Raw genomic sequence first — 16,560 nt, forward strand, 5'->3', positions numbered from 1 at the left:
AGTATGAAGAATTCTGCATCTGTAGGGTGTGGAAAAACTGTTATGAAACAACATTTTTTAGGAGATAAATGTCACCAAAAGAGACATATTAAGGTAGGAAATTATAGATCTGAAATGCTGTGACCAAAAGTTTCGAACATCGATCGCTGTAGAGATAGGCAACTTCTTTAACATTATTGAAACTGTGGTGTCTGATGTGGTACTACATCACTGTTATAATATACAATGCCTACCTTTGTAAGTTTCATTGCAGGTACGTCAATTTATGTGGCCCCAACACGATGGACTGTTTCTCATTTTGCTGGTGACGTACGGCTATATCTGAGAGTAATGTTTGGCGGAAGTTGAATTGGAAGACGAGGACCAATTTCCTGGTCTCCAAGGTCTCCAGACTTGTCACCTCCAATTCATTTTTAATAGGAAATACATGATAGAACTAATTTACTTCGAGCCAGTGGAGTTTGAAGAAGATCTTATCGTTCGCATTTTTAAGCTTTATAAATTATCAAAAAAATTCCTGGTATTTTAGAGTGAAAACGAGAATGTAATTTTCATCGGTGTACTCTTTGCCTGCAATTTCAAAGTACAAATTTTGAGCCCTTTTTAGTTTTTATATCCCCAAAGTAAGCATTATTGCACAAAATATTTATTTTTTTTTTATTTTACTATAACATAGCGCAATAGTATTAAAGTCGTACAATATCACAACAGGTACCACACTCTCAGTGGTGTTATAAAGAAGCAGGCTATCTCTACAGTTACGAAACTTACGCTCATAGAATAATAATTACGCATTCCCGACCCATAGCTTCTCCTCCCTTTAAATGCCTCTTTTGGTCCGACCTATCACCTTACAATTTTTTTTAAAGTAGTTTTACCACAACCTATAGATGTAGCTATTACCCGGTCCCTTTAAGCAGTCTGGTATCCTTCCCTCATACCTTCCCCTTCGCTGTGTATTGCGGGCTGCATTTTACATGACCACTGGTCATATTTGTCGACCACTGGTTTAAGGAAATCGCTGTGTACAGACGAATAGAAAGACAGATGCATTTTCGAAGCTACTTTTTCGATATTAGTGCTGCTAAAAATGTGTATTTCCAAGAAAATTTGCAACTTTACAATGCTTTCCTAAATAAGAAAGCATAACTGTAAGAGCTCTTGCTCTGCGAAATGGCATTTGAAGAGTCCACTGCAAGAATGATGGATGTCATTTGGAACACATTTCTCAGGAGAAGCAATTGAAAGTTTGAAATGCTTAGCGCTCAAAGCTTAACTATGATTTTCCGATCATTACTGGACAATGACTATCAGTGTTAATGCCATATAACTCTCTATGTACATTCTATATGTCTTAAGCTATGCTTTGACAGTCTTGGTTCATTTTCGACAAAAAAGTGACATCCATCATTCTTGCAGTGGACTCTTTATTTACGATTTTGTTGTTACGCTTCCTAAACTGCTCTGAACTTTACCGTATCTACGCTGACGATTTAGTTGAGCATCTATGAAATATTTTTTTCATTTGGATTAAATCGAGCTTGTTCAAGGATATATTTCCAGAACTCTTGTTGTATTAGGACCCTAATATTGGTGAATTAATGACTCAGTCCATCATGCGTTAATGCAGAAATTGTCGACGGCATACACTGCACCTGCTACCACAGTCCCGTACACCTCTCTGCTGTTTAAATGCTGCCTGCTAGTTGAGAGTGTAGAACGAAATTTCTGCTTTTGCGTGAATTGAGACGGATTTATCACACGTTGACACAATTGTCTCCAGTCATTGTGTGCTGCAGGTATGAAAGACTTATAATTAATGTGGCTTGATACAACGTGAAATTAAGTTTAAGACTTGCAGTGGTTTATGGGAGGCCATTACATTGAAGTTAGATTTCTTGGAAATTCCATTATGGGAAGCTTCATTAGCTTTCAAGTACTCTTCGGTCACACCTATTCTATTAGAAATCGTTAATAAGTGTAGTTCCGGGAACCGGCTACGCTGACATGTACGTGCATATAAACTTAATTTAGACTTGGTGTCGGGAATAATAATGCGTGGCGACTTACTACACACGTAGGAGCCGCAGTACTCCCCACTCCCGCGTATTCATGAAGAATGAACGGAATTATGGATTATAATCCACACCCTAGATTCAATGTGAAACATGTACGTACCTTAAAACCCGTGCACGTGATTGTGAACGATGTTTGTATTCAGTGTCGTAATTAAGATATGCGAAGAGCATGAAGATGTAATCTTTGAGCAAAGATGCTAATCATTTAAACGCGAAACGAAGATTCGGACAACAGCAATGACAGAGGAAGGGACAGTGAGAGAATAAATGAAATGGTATATAAATAAAGGAAATGGAATCCCGAAATACTTAAGCCTTGAAAGCTTTTATACGAAGAAAAAAAATTGCCATGAAATTGGAAAAAGAGCAAGTAAAAATTTTCATTCATCATTCATTCATTCATTCTATTCCATAGATCTTACATGAGCAATGAAGCTTTAAGATGTGGAACAAGTCAAAATTTTACAATATTACAATTACTATTTTTACAATATTACAATTACAATTTTTACAATATTATAATTACAATTTTTACAATATTATAATTACAATTTTTACAATATTACAATTACAATTTTTACAATATTACAATTACAATTTTTACAATATTACAATTACAATTTTTACAATATTACAATTACAATTTTTACAATATTACAATTACAATTTTTACAATATTACAATTACAATTTTTACAATATTACAATTACAATTTTTACAAATTTTTACAGTTTTACAATTTAGTAATTTTCTACAATTTTACAATTTTGTGCAATTTTTTACAATATTTTGGCGAGATATAGTGAGATGAGGTGAGGTCCGAGGATTCGCCAAAAGATTACCCGGCATTTGCTTTTTGATTGAGGAAAACCTCGGAAAAACCCAAACACCAACAAAAGACTTAAATGAGGTTGTAGGCTTTCTCCAGTTTTGTGTAATCTATATATGCATTAAATAATAACATAACTGGAATGATGAAACAGATATAGGAATAAAATTGAGTAATACGAATTACCTAAAAATATTACTATACGAGTCCTATAGTTCCAAAACATGTCTTATCCCGAAAATCTGAAATTCAGATAAGTACACTACTGCACTCTATGATCAATACACAATATACTGTCACAAAGTGATGTTCCAAAACTTCTTCTCCCACTCAGTTTAATAGGAGAAATATGATTGATGTTCCAAAATATGTCTTATCCTCCAAAAGTGTGTTGCACAGGTTGCCTACTCTATATTCCATTGCCAAAAAGGGGCATAACATTTTTTATATTGAGCCTCAAGTTATTTGCAAAGGGAACATCATTGCAGAAGCAAAATTAAATTATGTTAAAAAGCCTTCTAACAAAACCTTTCGGCGATGGATGGAAAAATCAGGCCGAATTATCTTTCTACAGTAGGCCATATGAACCTCCTGAATACAAATCGTGCTGATAAAGCCCAGAATGTTGAATCAGATGTTGACTGTTGTGGTGAATCAGACTCTGAATCAGTTCATTGTGCTTAAAAACATTTGAAAAAATTTCATTATGAGACGATTTTGAATTTGTTTTAGAGAGCTGTCAGTTGCAAATCATTGACCTTAATTTACTTCATTAAAAGTAAAATCACTCTAATTAGAAGTACTGAAAACGTAAATTCCAACTGTTTATTTAGGCTTATTATAAATATTCACAACACAATTGGAAAATAGAACATCTGGAGATTTGATATATACATCATTCACTTCCGAATCACTCATTTTCCTAATTATATTTATCACTTTCGTTGTAATAATTGTATATTCCAAAATTACATGACAAGCAGAACTCCACTTAAATAACTTTCTAACAACCAGCAAAACAATCACCATAGCCAACTACATAACCGAATACCGAATGTAATATTAATTTGTCTTTAAGATCTGAAGTTCGCTATTGCGAGAGAACGAATCAACAATTTTATCACAGTCTAGTATATACAGTCACGAAGCTTTATACGTAGTAAAATGCATCCATAGATAGTTGCCAACCAGTAGGATCGCTAATATCGCCTCATTACAGACAATGCGAAAAAGTACCGGCACAGTCTATTGTTCCTAGCACCCTCACAACTCAAGCTTCGTGACTGTATATACTAAACTGTGATTTTATTCCCTTTTGAAATACGTATAAATACCTTTCCGAGGTAAACAATCTTCACTTCTCATGTTTAAAACTCTATCATTTCGCAACTTGTTACATAAATAGCTATTATAATGTACATTTGAAAATAGACACTGAGTTTGAATTCCACTTTTCTGTCAGAGTTTATTTCTTAATACAGAGAAAGTTCAATGTCACAAATGTGGTAAGATAATACTCTACCAATCTGAAAGATGTTTATAAACGATATCACGTGCAGAGCAGAGCGACTGAGCATCATATTGAATCTGTGCATCAGATCTAGACGTGCTCATTGTCTGATGACTGGAAGAGGTAACGGAAGCTGAGGGAGGAAACCGAGGTCACCGGGTTAATTGTGAGCAGGATGTCCTAAATCTGTCGCAGCTATCCTATTTGCGTATTATTCTCCTTCACAGTTACGTCTCAGCTGCATAATACTCAGCAGTTGACAGCGGTCGCTGCATCGCTGGTGCAAGTCCGGATCAAGAGGAATTACGATCCACATAGTTCATTTGGAGCTGTGAATGGAACCTTCCTAGTGCAGAAATTATTTATGGTTTTCTTTTGAATAATACAATTGTATTACTATTTCAAAACAATGTTTCAATCGGAAACATCTTATTCAAAAATATTTCAACCTGAGAATCAGAATACATAAACCACACATCAAAGAATCCATTGTAGTCAGATTTGTTTGAGTTATCAGAATGGCTTAGGCGACGGAGAACTGAGGTCTTATTCACCAATTCAGAGGAGTGACGTGTCTTTCTAGTAGATTTAGGTGCACATAAAGTAACCTTCACACACGCAGATCATAGATTTTATCTTTTTAGGCTAGCCTGTCTTTTGCCATGAGTGTGTTTCTGAGGTTAGCAAAATAAGAAACAGAGAACTACTACTCTGTTCAGAAGGAATGGATTATTTTACATAAGGCGCCTGATTTCTGAAGTCGATAGAGCCCTAAACGAGAACATAGGAAGTCATAAATCTGTAAGTGGGTGTTCAAAGGAGCCAACGAATTGCACTCCTTGAAATAAAATGGAGTATACCGTGTGCTGTCCTGTGTAGTCTCCGTGGTGGCCCTGCGTCATGCTAATCACATGGTCAGAGAGGCCCGCATTATGATTATGGTTATGTCTAATATTGGTCCAAGGTTATACTCTTCCCCAAAGCCACATTGTTTTCCAAATTGTATCAAATAAAAGGTAAAGTCATCCACATTGCACCCCATTACAGGTTATGGCGGTCTACATAATAGCAGGAGGTTGACTCCCACCTGTAATATCGAGATTAATGTCAGTAGGGATATCAGTCCCACATGCCCGCAGCCTTTACCCTTAAAGAAATGCCCCTGGTACTCATTTCTGTTATAGACTGAGACCCATCGGGAATAGAATCCACAATTCGGTGTAAAACAAGAAGAAATATAAATTCTCTCACTTTCGAAATTAATATTTTTTTTATCGTTCTTTAACTTTATTGTAACTGTTTGGTCATCGAAATAAATTATTTTGCAGTCTATATTAAAAAAAACACTGACTAAGAAGAAATTGTCTACTGAAGAATGAAATAGTGAACGGGAGAAAAGTTCGGAGCAAAAGAAGATATTAGATGATATACAACATTAAGATATATTATGGGTCGCATGCGGAGATTAAGAGGAAGACGGAAAAAACGAAACATTGGAGAATGCTGGGTTTGAAGTGAAAGATCTACCCTTGGGCAGAAAACGATGAATAAATAAATGAATTTAATTAATTAACTAATTAACTTTACTTTTATTTTAGCCATAAGATACTATGAGCAAATCATTTCTGCTATTTTTGTAGATTATTTGGCATAATAATATTACTTGGATGAAAATAATAGAAGTCTGTGCATAAATCAGCATACACACGACTTCAGAAAGTAATTTACATTATATATTAAAACAGGTTTTTTTGTTACCCATTCCCATAAAAATTATAATTAATTTGCATTTGGAATGACGGATAACTATAATTATTTATCCAGACTCGCCTTTTCCGCAAGGCTTTGTTGAACAGTTTTGACTAGCATGCGCTGAATTTTATTTTCCTGATTTGTTAGTAACTTCATAATTTCACATGCAACAGAAAACGTTTATTCTGTTTATCGCCAGAAGGGTCACATTGCTAACCCGGAGCATTATAGGACCTGCGGACTTGTCAAAGGCTTCTGACAACACAAAATGAATTGAAACATGGACCTATAATAAAATTAAAATCGTGCAGCATTACAATTTGGTCTCATACATAGTGCTTAAAAAAAACAATATATTGACTCTGATTATTCTTATATGCTTGATATTAATATCAACTCAGCACAGGATAATCTAGCCATTAGCTAGCGGTATTCATGCTATGATTCTAGATTCGAATCCCGTGTATTATGAGCAATTGTATATTCTCCTATATGAGATATTATTATTATTATTATTATTATTATTATTATTATTATTATTATTATTATTATATGTTATAAGTAGAAACCGTTTTTTAGTCAAAGTGTATAAGGGGCATGCATTACGTCACGTGTCCTTCATTACATTAAGAATGGTAGCTGGCTACGGACTGAAAGGTCCGGGGTTCGATCCCAGGTGGTGACAGGATTTTTTCTCGTTGCCAAACTTTCAGAACGGCCCCGAGGTTCACTCAGCCTCCTATAAAATTGAGTACCGGGTCTTTCCCGGGGGTAAAAGGCGGTCAGAGCGTGGTGCCGACCACACCACCTCATTCTAGTGCCGAGGTCATGGAAAGCATGGGGCTCTATCTCCATGCCCCCCAAGTGCCTTCATGGCATGTTACGGGGATACCTTTATTTACCTATGAAACAGTAACATTCTAAATTAAAATTTTACATAAAAGATTATTGTAATATAAGCTTAAATATTTCATTAAGAGTAGTGCCTGTAAAACGGTAACATTTTAATTTAAAAGTTCACAGCAAAGACTCTATTCTTTTGTAATACACAACACAGTCCTACTCTTGAAATCATTATTTTATGCTCTCAATAAGTTTATTACGTATAATATATTTAACTTTATTTCAATCGGTAATTATGTATGGAATTATAGGATTGGGTAGCTCATTTAAATCCAATTTTAATCCACTTTATTTATTATAGGCCTAGAAGAAAATAATTAAAATATGTCTTCATAAACCTATTGATTTTCCATCTCAAAATTTATTTCTAGACTTTAATGTACTTAACGTAAGACAAATTTATTATATTGTATTAATAAAATTCATACATAAAAATCGAAATAATTTTGAGTTGTATTCTCTAAGTTATGAAACAAAAGGTATGAATTCTTTAAGATTGTTTGAACCAAAATGCAACACTGTTACAGTATTTAATCATAGTAGTAATTTAGGCCCAAGAATATATAACAAATTTATATTTACATATCCTAATCTTGTCAATTGTAATAGTTCTAGTATTAAATTTAAAAAGTTATGTTTGGATTTTATAAAAATTGAAAAATTTTAAATTTAAATGTATATACTTATAATTGCACAGTAGACATAAGACAAATTGAATTGTATAATTATTAATTTCAATTCAGGAATCCGCCCCTGAGCAGGAGTTCTACTCTTTCAGGGGCGAGCTAAAGTTTTTCTGTATATATTATATTTTATGTTACAATTATTAGCAAAATAATAAATAAATAAACGTGTGTACTGTGATTGTTGTCCTTGATGCGGAAATAGTACAGCGCCGCGCGCCGTTTCTCGTCATTTGGTTCATTGCACAAACTCCGTATTCACTTAACTTCAAAGAGTAGTGGCGAAGATACCGGTCTCGAGTTACTTATAAGTTGTCATTTATTCCTATTGAACTATTGAATAGTATTTATTAGCCTCCGACGTAGCTCAGGCAGTAGAGCGTTTGTCTACTGATTCGGAAGTTACGCTCTGACGTAGGTTTAGTACCCATTTGAGCTGATTACCTGGTTAGATTGTTCCGAGGTTTACTTCAACTATAAAGCGAATGACAGGTAATCCTATAGCAAATCCCCATATCATCTCGCAAAATACAATCTCGATATCTTGTATTTCATCGTAATATAGCATCGGTAAATAACCAATTAAGAAATTTAAAACAAATCTTGTTAAGATTTTTTGTCAACAATTCACTCAAATAATGGTACTTTTCGCCAGTGGCCAGTATCTATTGAAAGTCGTTGCTTAGGACAGCGCAGGAAAAATGCGTAAGAAGGAACACACCCAGTTCTTATGTGAAAGTGTTAATATTGTTGACTTTTGTGCTGAGAGCTGGACTTGGCTCCTCTCGATTGTAACTGGAAAACCTTCGACTTATTGTAACTATTATTATTGACTTTGCAGTTTTATAAAGTACTATTGAGTTTTTGGCCTGCACGCTTGCTAAGAAATATGTTATTTTAAATACATCTTGATGCCGTGTCACTTGTTTCCACGCTTTAGTAACGATTTTCTTATTGCACTTTTGCGACTGGCCCGCTACGTTTCCGTATTCTTTACGCCCATTGAAATGGTTCCTTCGCGTTCCGTTTTGAAATCGCTGCACTCTGTGTCCAAGCTATGACGGATTGCTCTACTAATGAGATATTCATTTCCATTTATTACGTTTCAAACTCGAAAGTGGCATCAACCATTAGTAAGAGTGGAGCATTATACTTTGAAATATTACATTAACTCCTAGGTCTCGCAAATTTAATGTTAATATCGTCTATCAGCTATTATAGAACAAACTCACGTTTAGATCGGTGTATAGTGAGGACCACGTAAGAGCAGTTTCTAAAAGGCTAATTTGGCCGTCTCTTCAGTGTTGCCAACAAGTACCAGATTTCACCAAAGAGGGTAAAATCATAATGACATGTACAATAATAATAATAATAATAATAATAATAATAATAATAAAAATAATAATAATAATAATAATAATAATAATAATAATAATAATATATTAATAATAACGATGTCTTTCTTATTTACTACATGTCATCTTTATGTTGGAAGGTATTTTCTAAATGATTCAATTATATGTGAAAGAGTAGCCCTATATTTTCCACCTGGACCTCTCGCACATTTTATTGGAAATTAGTAGATTAATATGATCTAATATTAAAATGTATTTTGTCTGACAACATGAAATTCATTGCTTTGACTAAATAGTTTATGATTCACGAGACCTAACCTAAAATGTATTTTGTTTCATCACGTAAAATGATTAGTGCAAACTCCGAAAACCGAATGCCACATTAAAATGTGTGTTTAAGAATACTTACTTACTCCTAATAATTTTGCTATTTTAGTTATAATTGCTGTCTCCATGCGCATTTTCTATCGACCATCCAAGTGCATGTATCACACCATATGTTATATTTATTTACACTTATCTTGAATTGTAACCACAACACATAAAATAACTATTATGTATTAATATAATTCAGATATTAATTAATTATTAGTACGTTCGAATTTCACTAGCATCCACTAATCGGCTCAGAAATCTAGAACAATTTGATTTTTCATAATTTCCACTACCTACAACAGCTGTTCCTGCAGCCAACATAACAGTTAGAAAATCACTACCAGTTGTAGTATTTCTCAGTATCGAAATTCGAAACGAAGTTGGCAAAAGAAAATTAAATCTTCAAACTAGAAAATCACAATCCACTAGCATATGTAGTAATGGGGGGAAAAATGGTTAGGTTTCAACCTTAGGGTATGGAGTAAGCTGACCCGGACTATACAGCAGTTCTGTAGTCCGCCAGTGACAACACTTGCGCATCAAATCCAGCTGCTGAGAAACCTAATCCTCATCTAAACAAAATTCACAGAAGGATTTATGCAAATTATTTGATACGCACTCTGTTATCCATAGTCATCATCGTTCGTCTGCAGGTTGCCACTGGATATGATGTTTGTTTTTTTTATTTGAAACTTACGTAATTTGTTATCTATTTGCCTTCGTGTTCTGGTTGTCAGCATGCCAACTTTCAGATCTGGAGGTCCCAGGTTCGATTCCCCAGTTTGGCTCTCGGGGAATTTTTCTTGAAGAAGAAAACTTCTCTGGATGTCTAAAAGAGATGAACAACGATCGAGAAAGCAAGACTAAAAGCGCCCACAAAGCCGAAAACCCGCACGACAATTTTGTATATGTCGCGTCGTTGACGTAAAGACTGCTTGTGAGTGTTTCGAGATGTCGAGATTGATCACTCCCGAAGTCCCGAACGTCAAGCAGTCTTGAATCGCCACAGTTGTTTATACAGGGACATAATTTTATTTTTACTTCAATTTTTATTGTACCTGAGTTTTTGAATGCACTTCATTCCCACCCCTTCTACTAATGAAGATCAACTGTCCTCCACACAGATTCAAGACCGCATATACAGTCATAGTAGCCATACGGTCATAGTAAACAGTACGTTCCAAAAATATGTTCGTGTTTTCCAGTGACGAAAGGGCTTTCAATATTGAATCATTTTCGCATAGGTACTGTCGTTCATTTGCCTACGTGGCATCCTGGTTTCCCCCACCTGCTTCTATTCGCCTCTCTGTAAAGGCTAGTGGCTGGGCTGTCTTATCTCTTTTCTAAGAACATTAATTTCTGTTAGGAATTGGACGTCTACGTAACATTATACCCACACAACTGCTTAAAATAACTTAAATGAAAGGGCCTAGATGAGTAATTAACTGTCACGTGATTTCCCCCCCCCCTTTCTGCGACCCTGCGACATAACCACTTGGACGGACAGTAGATAGCATGTCTGAGTAATTTTATCTTTTCGGATCGGACAGAAGTGAAGATTGAATTTACAATACGTAAGGTACTCTTTTATAGAGTAGGTACAGAATTATTTCAACATGAGTTACTGGTACGAAGGACGAAACTGATAATTGGAATTAGGTACAATAGTCTATAGTGCGATAATGTGCACATTAGACCTGAAGTCTGTATTGAAATGAACGGCCACCATTTAAAAAAAAATGTGTTTAAATATCCATATTATGATTATTTTTCAATTTAACTTCATTCTCTATAGTGTACGCTAATGTGCTGTAGATTGTATACTATACACTGCATAATGAATACGTCCGCATGGACAGCTCGGTTCGTGAGTAAAAACACTCGTTGTTAATCCTGTACTGTATTTTGATTAAACAAAAACCTAATGGAAATTGTCAATCTCAAAAGCGTAATATTTCCTAGTTTACGTAAATGGAAGAACTACTTTTCTTCCCTCCTATACCTAGTAATGTGATTCGTTTGTATATTACACCAGTATCATCGAACTCCAGTTGTGGAAGGGGGTAGCAAACGGTGTTTTCGATTCTCAACAAAGTATAGCCAGGTTAATATTAGAACTGTTAGTAAAAATAAAATGATGTCCCTGTACCTGAATGAACTTTTATCTACTTTGGCATCTGTTATATATGTATAAACAATCAAGTAGCCTGTTCAAAAATTTGATATTTAAGTTTACAGGTTTTCCGCTTGTCAATAGTTGCTTTGACTTCCTGTCCTTATTCTCCATGATATTCTATCTTACCATAGCCCTTTTTCTAAAACTCTTTTCAGCATGTCTTTGATGCAACCGCAATACCAACAATTATAGGGACTCCAACGCTTCTTTCTGCCAGAGAGGACTAAGCAAGAAGACTTTTAGCCATTTTAGTCTGATATTCGTTATACATGTTCATATAACTTACTATATACACCATTTTATAGTTCGTGCTTCTACTCTATCAATAATAATCGTTTCTTTTGCATACATTATTGATCGAATGTAGGTCTACTCATTTATCATGCACGTTGCATTCTCAATTTTCTCATACATCTCCTAAGACCATTCATTTCTGTCGCCAACACTCTTCCCAGTAATTTATTGTTCATCCATTGTCCAACCTTCACATGCACACTAGAACACTTTCCACTATTGATTTTAAAATATTTTGTTTTTTATTTTTCTTATTAATTCTCTATTCTAGAGAATGCCGTTCAGTGATCTAATCGTCCTTCTTACAAAATCGATTCTATCCTGAATGTTCTTTTCACACAAATCATATTTATCAACAATAGATCCAAAATATTCAAGGTGGTGAATACGTCCAATTACCATTCTGTTTATTTCCAAATCTTCATTTCCTCGAACAATCATACATTCGGTCTTGCTTAAATTAAGTTCAATTAATCCTCTTAGTGCGAAGTGAATCAATAACACGTTTACGTACAGTAGCATGTATTCAATATCATTTCGATCTTGTGTCATTATATCTTGATCATCAGCAAATAATGAACTGCGTATCACTAGATAATTAATGTCTTAACCAAAGCCGCCACAGTGGTCTAGTGGCTAGAGCGCTGGACTTATAATCTTGTAGACCTGGGTTTGATCCCCTATATACCTCCGATTAACTTGTGTTGGGTGGTCCAGGTAAAACAGGGGTTTTTCTCCGGGAGCTCCGGTTCCCCTGTGGCATCCCAACAAATCTCCATCATCATCTCATCTCATCACGGGTGTAGCGTAGACCAGCCTCCTATGGCGCAACCAGGGTAACCACTGTCGGAAAATTGGTCTGCAAACTGACTTCATATGAGTGAATAACGAATAGTCAAGTACCCGCCATTAGTAAAAAGAAAAAAATACTTAACCGATTTTCTGATATGCGTTATTCCAATTTTTCAAGACAAATTTGATTTAGTTAAAAAAAAAAAAACGATCTTTTGTAAGACAATTTCTATATCTTGGAGGATAAGCAAGTCATAAGCAAACAAGGGTTATTTAGATATGTGCCTTCCGATGCTTTGATCCAGAATCTGCTAAGAAAAAACTAAATATTAATATTTAGCCATCAATATATTTTTTATCTTTTCATTTATTTATTTTTTCATTTATTTAATACTAGACACTTGAGCTACATTAGGCATTGCAGCCCGAAAGAGCAGAAGCTCATGCTCGGGCGCAGTTCAGATCAGTTATACAAAATATATCACAAAATTAAGAGAGTTCATTGAGCACAATAACATTAATAAGTGGTAAAATACATACAGCATGTAATAATAGTGTCTATATACAAATAGAAAATACAAAAGTACATGAATATTAGAGTATCAATTTTTAACTCAGTTAGCTTAAACAATTAAATAATTAATCTGATTTGTTTCTTAAATCTATCTGTGTTAAGTGTGCTTAGCTCAGGGTAAGCTCTAATTAATGCATTATATATTTTGGATCCAAAATTTCTGCTGTGTTTTAATCCAGCAGTTGTGTGGCATTTGGGAGTATTTAGAAAGAAACTGTAGTTTTGTCTCGTATGGTAGCCTATTCATGAGGATCAAATTTAAATTTATTGTGGTTTTTATGGAAGTAAATCAGCAATGTTTGTTTATAAATTTGTTCTAGATTTGATACACCAAATTCCTGAAAAATTAATTTTGTTGGGTAACCAAAAGGTTTATATAGACAAATTTTGATCATTCTTTTTTGGAGCAAATTTAAAGGATGGAGAGTCGATTCTGCCATTCCTCCCCAACCTAAAATACCATACTGAATTATTGATTGACACAGAGCTAAGTACACAGTAGGTTACGCAGAACATAAACAGGTAAATAAGAGCGTAGAATTGAAAATTTGAAGATTGTTTTACGCAATCTGTTACACAGGAAGGAGATATGCTTGTCCCATTTTAAATGTTGGTCAATAACAATGCCTAAATATTTAACTTGTGAGGTTATACTCAAAGCGTTACATGAGAAAGTAGGTAGGTTAAAATCATGTATTGTTATACTTCTATTATTATTTATTTTTAGTTGTTCAAGACTATGTAATGTTAATGAAAATGGTATTAATTTTGTTTTAGAAAAGTTCAAAGAACAATATAAAATGAATATTTAAAATAGTTTGTTATTTGCTATACTCTTGTTAAACGTACTGGTTAACAACACTGTACTGCTTATATAGAATAATATACAATGTTAAGCACTCCATTACCATATCGCATTGTATGGACAGTGGAACATACACCCGTGGTCTCCTTGAAGCATGTCTGCTCATCCCTTCAGAGCAATCGGATCGTGAACACAGCCTGAGGAGCAGACTCTGTTGAGCATTAAGCGAGGGGGTTGCAAAAGCTTTGGTAATGGGGGCTGCATAACCTCTCCCTTCCGGGCTTTGAATCCCGGTCACACATTTCGAATCTAACCATTCGCACAACGAATGCTCTGAATCAGATAATGCCAGAATGCGCGTCATAAAATTAAATACCGTGTCGGTTTGTAATCACATTTAAATAAACAATGCAATGCAAATTGCGCACACTGCATCATTAGATCTTATAAACTGAAGGTTCGTTTACGAAAATTTAGATCAAACGAATACTGTATGTATAATAGATGGGCTGGTTATGGCGTATGATTTCCATTTTATAATAATTATTACGCGCTTATTGAAATAAAGACTAACTTCATTTTGTTTCAATCCTAAATAATATATAATCTCTGTATGAACATAAATATGCGTCCACAACATACAGAGTCGCCCTGAGTGGTGCAGTCAGTATAGCGCTGGCCTTCTGTGCCCGAGGTTACGAGTTCGATCCCGGCTTAGGTCGATGGTATACTGGGTGTTCATTTAAAAGTGTGTCATGACGTCACTGTTGTGAGTCAGTGGTTTGAAGAGAGTTTCAGCTTTTATGCCTATTATTCAGGGCGTTCAATCTGAACTTGAGAACGTGTATGGTATAACTTGAACGTAGTAGCAACAAATGGCGGCCTGTACGGTCTGTGTGCTACCATAACCTCTTTCGAACTGTGTTTTGCGAGGGCAAGTCGTACGCAGAGTATTTGTTATCATCGGTTGCGTACGGCAACATTCCACAACACAAATCAAATGCTCCGTGTCAATGTTGACCATCGTAGTTAATGTCAACAAATACTTAAGTAATCGTCTTATCCCTCTCCCCATATCCCGACAGTAAGAAAAAAACTCACCTCAGTACGTGTTTCCAAACGGTTCACATTCCTGCCACCGTTACCGTACGTATCGGTAAGTACTCTTCAGAATGAACGCCGTACTTGCTAGGCAACTTCTCTGGCACATAGGTAATACGTCTGTGCGGAAGTGTAGGAAGATTGAATTCTCTAGGCTCATCGACTAGCCACATGACGGCATACAGCGAGTCATAACACACTTTGAACTGAACATGCAGTATAAGTGTGCTTAAATGGGATAGCTCATGTCAGCAGATTTACTGGCACGTAACAGAACTCCCGCGGGACAAAATTCCGGCATACCGGCAACGATGATATAACCTCGGCAGTTGCGAACGTCGTTAAATAAAAGCAGCCGTGGCGAAAATGTGATCGTGCGCCGAGCCACTGTGTTACCTGCAACGTGCATAGCACCTATGGAGGGAGGCGAACACCCGAAGGGGAAGTAAAGCAACTGTCTGACTTATTAACGGATTTTCTTTTCCTTACGTCAAGCACTTAAATATAATTTTATACAGTATAAGGTTAGAAACTAATATTTAGTACGTGTAACGAAGAAAGAAATTAACAACAAAACATAGGACACATTATCACAACCTAAAATTAATTGTCTTCAGAATGTCTCTGCGACAGAGTTTCAAAATCAGGAATTATGTCACTTACTGCCAGTCGTAGTTGATCACGAAGGTATTTGTCTGTCAGTCGTGATCTAAATTTGGTTTTCACTATTTTCATTGTTGAAAATAATTTTTCACAAACATAAGTTGTAGCGAACATGGCTTCAACAGAGCAAGTGAAAGAACGAAGCTTTGGATATTTATTTTTTGGTAAAGATTTGAAAAGTTCAACATTATTTTGTCAAGGCCTTACATCTAGCTTTCATTGTAACATTACATTGTAAATCTGTTTAAATTGAAGATCTAACCGCATTATTCGTACATCTGCTGAAAAAGGATCGATGTACAGAGTAATTATAATAGACTAATGATAATGATAATAATAATAATAATAATAATAATAATAATAATAATAATAATAGTGTTTAACCTTTTAATGTTTCATGAGTCGCATATAGTATAATGCCGTTTTATGTTATACAACCGTTTTCCTTGTAATACTTGTGAAAAAAACATACATTTAATATTCTCATCATATTGGCAGCAAAACAATGCTTCCTCCCATCCTACTTGAAACTTTCGTTTTTGTAGAGGTACATATTTTCGAGAGAGATATTGCGATGATACGCCACTCGCAGGTCAGAGACAAATTCAAATGGAACGGAGTTTGACTCCAGTGAGTGAGAGGGTGGGGGTTATGGGAGGTAGGAAGTAAG

This window comes from Periplaneta americana, chromosome 9 (genome assembly GCF_040183065.1).
Source record: "Periplaneta americana isolate PAMFEO1 chromosome 9, P.americana_PAMFEO1_priV1, whole genome shotgun sequence".
NCBI lineage: Eukaryota > Metazoa > Arthropoda > Insecta > Blattodea > Blattidae > Periplaneta > Periplaneta americana.